The sequence below is a fragment of the Phacochoerus africanus genome, chromosome 6 (assembly GCF_016906955.1).
Source record: "Phacochoerus africanus isolate WHEZ1 chromosome 6, ROS_Pafr_v1, whole genome shotgun sequence".
Lineage (NCBI taxonomy): Eukaryota > Metazoa > Chordata > Mammalia > Artiodactyla > Suidae > Phacochoerus > Phacochoerus africanus.
In genome coordinates this window covers 109,878,247-109,884,246 of record NC_062549.1, presented here as the reverse complement: position 1 = coordinate 109,884,246, position 6,000 = coordinate 109,878,247, and positions in this window count along the sequence as shown.

The window sequence follows — 6,000 nt, the reverse complement described above, 5'->3', positions numbered from 1 at the left end:
AGAATGCCGGCAAGGCCTCAATGTTTTCAGAAGCTTGTTTTTTGGGTTTGTACCTGCTGATTAAATAATTGAAAAAAGCTACTGGAGCACAAACATAATCTCGCCCCACGTTAGTCACTCCTGAACGGGGAAGAGGGAATCTATGTTAATGTTGGCAATTTCTATTCTGCTCACGGCTCCGGAGCCCATCGCTCCGGCCCACAGAGGATGAGATTATGAGCTCATGGTTTAATTGGGTCAGAAATTAAACAAGAGGTTTCTTTTTTTTTTTTCTCTCTCTTCTAAAGGAAAAGGAGAACTGCCCCATAGCAAGACTAGCATTAAAATTGCAAGAAGAGGAGTTTCCATCATGGCACAGTAGAAACAAATCCGACTAGGAACCATGAGGTTGTGGGTTTGATCCCTGGCCTCGCTCAGTGGGTTAAGGATCCAGCGTTGCCATGAGCTGTGGTGTATGTCGCAGATGTGGCTTGGATCTGGTGTTGCTGTGGCTCTGGTGTAGGACAGTAGCTGTAGTCCTGATCAGACCCCTTGCCTGAGAATCTCCATATGCCATGGGTGTGGCCCTAAAAAGACAAAAAAAAAAAAATTGCAAGAAGATACTTGGCAGGAGAGTCAAGAGTGAGACACACCCTAACTGAGGGGCAGCAAACGCTAGAAAGTTTGAGAGAAGGCATTTCTCAGGCTTGGCAGATGTGAGGCGGGAGTAGATTTACAACAGTCTAGCTAAACTCAAAGACTTACATGTTAGAGAAAAGAGAGATGAAATTATACTATATTCACGTGTTTTTCTTCTTCTGTGAGATGAAGAAACTTCTAAATGAAATGACTAGTTAGTTGAGGGGATTCCAAAACTCCTTCCAAATTTGAATTCTATGGGGTCACGTGAAACTTAGACTAGCCTCATCAACCCACTGATGCTGATGGAGTCACATACTCTTTCAAAGAGTCCCCATTATTTCTGGGGATTCCCAGATGAGTGTCTCTTGTGTGCCCTCATCCCATCTGTCAGCTAGAGCCTCTGTGAGGGTCCTCATACTTTCCCAAGAGTCCCCTGAAGAAGCATTACTGCAGGCACTACTCACTTGCAGATGTCAAAGTCATTCCAAGGTATTACCTCTTAAAGGATCCAAAGCTGCCAGGCAAAGATGAGGAGAATTTTCTGCTCAGAATCTCAAAAGTTTCCCAAGAAAAAAAATTCTGATTTCAGGTCTTCATCTTTCTAGCCCTAAATATTCAGACTCAAACCAAGAGAACACGTGAGCAACTCCCTGAACCAATCTTTACGGCTTGTCCATTCTGTGCCCAGCACTTCCAGAAGCTGGAATTATAGAAATGAACGCGGAGACTTGGTCCCTGCCTTTACATCCTCCTCCTCTTCTCCATCCTCAGCCCTTAGCTCTCATCCCTCCAAATCCTATGATCCCATCTTCTTCAGTTGCAAAACAGAAGTTCCCGTGGATATTGATAAAGGAAAAAGTCTCAGAAAAAGATGGTATTGGGGAGAAAGGAAGTATCCATCGTGGCAGTGTTGGGACTTCCGCTCAGCCAGGCAAAATGCTCGGTACATCTGAAAAATCCATAGACCTACATGGCAGAGACAAGCACATTCTATGCAACCTTGTCAGTATTAACTCGACTTATGTGACAGTGTTAGTATGTGGACAAAGGAATGAGTTTGGAAAAACAATTTAATAATTAGTGTGAATAGTTTAGTCTCGTGCGTTTTGTATGTTTTCAAAATGCGGTATGCTTCTAATGAAATATGCCTCCTCTCAGGTTGATTCATTAATCAGCAAATATTTGCTGGGCACCTACTATACGCCAAATATTGGTCTAGTCAATTGGGATGTAACAAAGGACAAGACTGACAAAAATGCCTTTTTTGAAGGGTCTGCAACTTCTTCAGTTGCAAAACAGAAGTTCCCATGGATATTGATAAAGGAAAAAGTCTCAGAAAAAGATACAGACAATATAAATCACGGATGAGTAAAACTAAACAGTATGGTAGTTCAACGTACTTAGGAGAAAAACAGACTAAGAAGATGGGTATGAAATGTTAAGGGAGGGGATAGCAGGTGATCAGGGAAGGCTTCTTTCAAGAGGTGACATTTGACCCCTGAAAATGACAAGGGAGCAGAGCATGCAGATATGCCAAGAAGAATACACTAAGCTTCAAGAACAACAAATGCAAAGATCCTGACGTGAAACGCTGCCTGGAGCAACCATCGAAGGATAGTGCAGCCACAGACAGAGTCGGGGATCGGAGTGCACGAGCGGATCAGGCCAGAGACACGTGAGGACAGATCTTGTAGGGCTTTGTGGGTCCTTGAAAGGACCTTGACATTTATTCTAGGATGGAAAGTCATGGGAGGTTTTGAGCAGAGAGTGATGTGATCTGACTCTTGTTTCCACAGGATTAATTCCAGCCACTCATGGAAGAGGAGGCTGAAGGGGCAAGAGTGGACGAGGGAGTCTAATTAGCAGAGTATTGGGCTAATGGACGTGGGAGGTGATGGAGATTTGCACCAGGGGCTTAACAGAGGAAGCTAGGGGAAGGCACATGCCATACTTCTTTATAATTCAGGATGCTAATTTCATTACATTCTATTATAACATTTGGTTCCTCTGGAAATATAAGAGCTCATTTTTTGATGATGAAATGAATTAATACATGTAAAGTGCAAAAATGGTCCCTGGCCTACGGCAAGCATTTGATTAGTGTTAGTTATTGTTTATTTTCTATATTTCCTACCATAGCGATTTCTAAAAAGGATATGCTACAGCTAATAACCAAAACGGTGTATCCATATACACAATTGGTTAAAATGAAAATAAAGATTAGAAATCATATATAGGAGGAAAGGATCATAACTGGACCAGAAATTAGATTATTACTGTAATTAAGCACTAATTCAATTTCTGTGCTTCCTGACATGCAAGACAAAAAATGAAACCCCATCATTTATAAGGTTCTGTCTGACAGAGGGAGCAGCAGTTTTCAGGAGACCCGGAATTGTTCTCAGTACTAAAAATCCCATGCATTCTTAGTATAAAGGACTCCGCTTATTAGCATATAATGTCCTCCATAGCAGTTCAGCAGGTAATAGAGAAACGTTCTTTATTTGGTGATTTCTTCTGTTGACTCACAATGGAATTATTAAATAATAACTCAGTGGAGCCATTAGGAAGACAGCCTGGTGTAGTGAAAAAGCACTAGCTAAGTTCTCAGAAAAACATGAGCTTTCGCACCCTTAACTTTTGCTTGTCTGTTTGTTTGTTTGTTTGCTTTTTAGGGCTGCCCTCGAGGCTTATGGAGGTTCCCAGGCTTGGGGCTGAATCAGAGCTGTAGCCTCTGGCCTACGGCAGAGCCACAGCAACGTGGGATCCAAGCCGCATCTGAGACCTACAGTGCAGCTCCCAGCCACACCGGATCCTTAAGCCACTGAGCCAGGCCAGGGATTGAACCTGCGTCCTCATGGATACTAGTCAGATTCATTTTTCCTGAGCCACAATGGGAACTTTTTTTTCAGTTGTTGATTTTTTTTTTTTTTACATTTAACCTTTTTGAATTGTAGTTACAACATATATAAAAAGGGCCCTCTACTAAGTTCTTCTCTGTCTACCTGGCAAAATTGTGAGGTGTGAATGACATGATACCTTTAAATGATATCGTCATCACTTGATCAACAAATACTTACTGAGGGTCCTCTACATCCCAGTCACTGTTAGAAGTGCTGAGTGGGAGTTCCCGTCGTGGCGCAGTGGTTAACGAATCCGACTAGGAACCATGAGGTTGCGGGTTCGGTCCCTGCCCTTGCTCAGTGGGTCGATGATCCAGCGTTGCCGTGAGCTGTGGTGTAGGTTGCAGATGCGGCTCGGATCCTGCGTTGCTGTGGCTCTGGCGTAGGCCGGTGGCTACAGCTCCGATTCGACCCCTAGCCTGGGAACCTCCACTTGCCGCAGGAGCGGCCCAAGAAATAGCAAAAAGACAGGAAAAAAAAAAAAAAGAAGTGTTGAGTGAAAATAACAACAACAACAAAAAATACCCCGAAATAAAAACAAAGTCCAGGCCTACCTTTCGGAAGCTTTTGTTCTAGTAGGGGAAGACAAACACATAAAAAACACATTTACTGGCATTCCCCGGTAACTCAGAGGGTTAGTTAAGTATCTGGCATTGTCACTACAGTGGCTTGAGTCACTGCTGTGGCACAGGTTTGATCCCTGGCCTGGGAACTTCTGCATGCTGTAGGTGCAGCCAAAAAAAAAAAGTATATGTTTACTAAAGTTAGGTGATAGCAAGGGGCATGCAAAAAATGAAAGGGAGGGAAGGGGGTAAGAGAATGAATCTGGAGAAACAGAGTTAATGTGTGCCCTGGTTGTCCCACCAATATCACTGGCCACCTGCACTTTTGACGGGGGTCTACTTAATGTAAGTATTCATTATTTCAGTAGACATTTGCAGAGCTACTCCCATGTGCTAGAGTCTGGGCAGTCAGTCGACTAATTGCCAGTTTATCATCAAATGGATCCTCTCACATCTCCTGACTTGCCATCTTGTCACTCACTGACCAAATCGCCTAGGACTGGTACCCAGCTTTAAAGCCTCCGCCTGCAGCTGGCCTCCAGCGCTGCCTCTGCTCCTTCTAGACACTGATGGTGCAACCGATGGCCTCAGCTGCGGTCTCACAAGTGGGGTTGATGTGACATCCAGCACAGAAAAAAAGGATCGTCTGTACTTTTGCTTTTTTTAAGGCCCGTTTCCATTATTTTCTTGTTAGAAAATAATGGAAAGCCTTCGCTGCTGTCACATGCTCCTCTGCCATCTGGCTGCTCCCTAGGCTGTTGGTTGGATTAGTAGATAGCTTTCAAAAGCAGGTCAGTGTCATGGCTAACAGCCACGGTCTGCAAGTCAACCTGCCTGGGTTGAGGGCTCGATCCGGCCATGTCCCAGCTTTATGACCTTGACCAGGTTTGACTTAACCTTTCGGTAAAATGGGATGAAAGATAACACCTTTTTCATGGGATTCTTATGAGGATTTGATGAGGGAAGAACCTGAATGGAGCCTGGAACACAGTGGCTAGTCACTGAGGGATAGGTATCACTGTTATTTTCTGTAACTTTGTGACAAACTCGTGCATTGACTCCAGTTCATGACTGACAAAGGACCAACCTCTTATCTGCTTTTATGCCTCTGATCCAACCCCACGAGGTGGTCTTTGCCTAGCAAGGAGTTTTTCCCAAAATGTGTTTCTCAAATACGGTGAGTGAACTTCCAAGGGAAAAAGTATAATTTTGGATTGGCCACATTTTTCCATTTCTCTCTATTTCCTGGGTCACTCTCCTAGTGCCAGCCACTTTCCTCTTTAGGCTGGATCCTTACCAGGTCCACGGGTCCTCTCTGATTTGCCCCCTTAAATTGTGTGCTCTGTTCAATAGGCAAAGGAATCTTTTTAAAATGCAAACTTGATCAAGGCACTTCTCTAACAAAAATGTCCGGTTTCTTCCTATTATACTTGCTTAAGATAAAATCCAAAAGCCTTTCTCCAGCCTAAAAGGCCCTTCATAATCTAGCTTGACACTCTTTTTTTCTTTTTAATTTTATTTTATTTTTCTTTTTAGGGCCATACTCGCAGCATGTGGAGGTTCCCAGGCTAGGGATCAAATCAGATCTGTAGCCGCTGGCCTACAACACAGCTCACAGCAACACCAGTTCCCCAACCCACTGATCAAGGCCAGGGATTGAACCCTCGTCCTCATGGATACCAGTTGGGTTCATTAACCACCGAGCCATGATGGGAACTCCCTTTTTTTTTTTTTTTTTTAAATTTTAGCTTGACACTCTTTCTGATACTTAGACACACCAAGCACAATTCCCACTTCATTGTTTTGGCCTTGCTGTCCCTTCTGTTTGAATGCGTTCTCCAGATCTTTGCATGGATAATGCCTTGTTATTCAGATCTCAGCTCAGACAGAAGCAGTGGAGGGTATTGGTCACA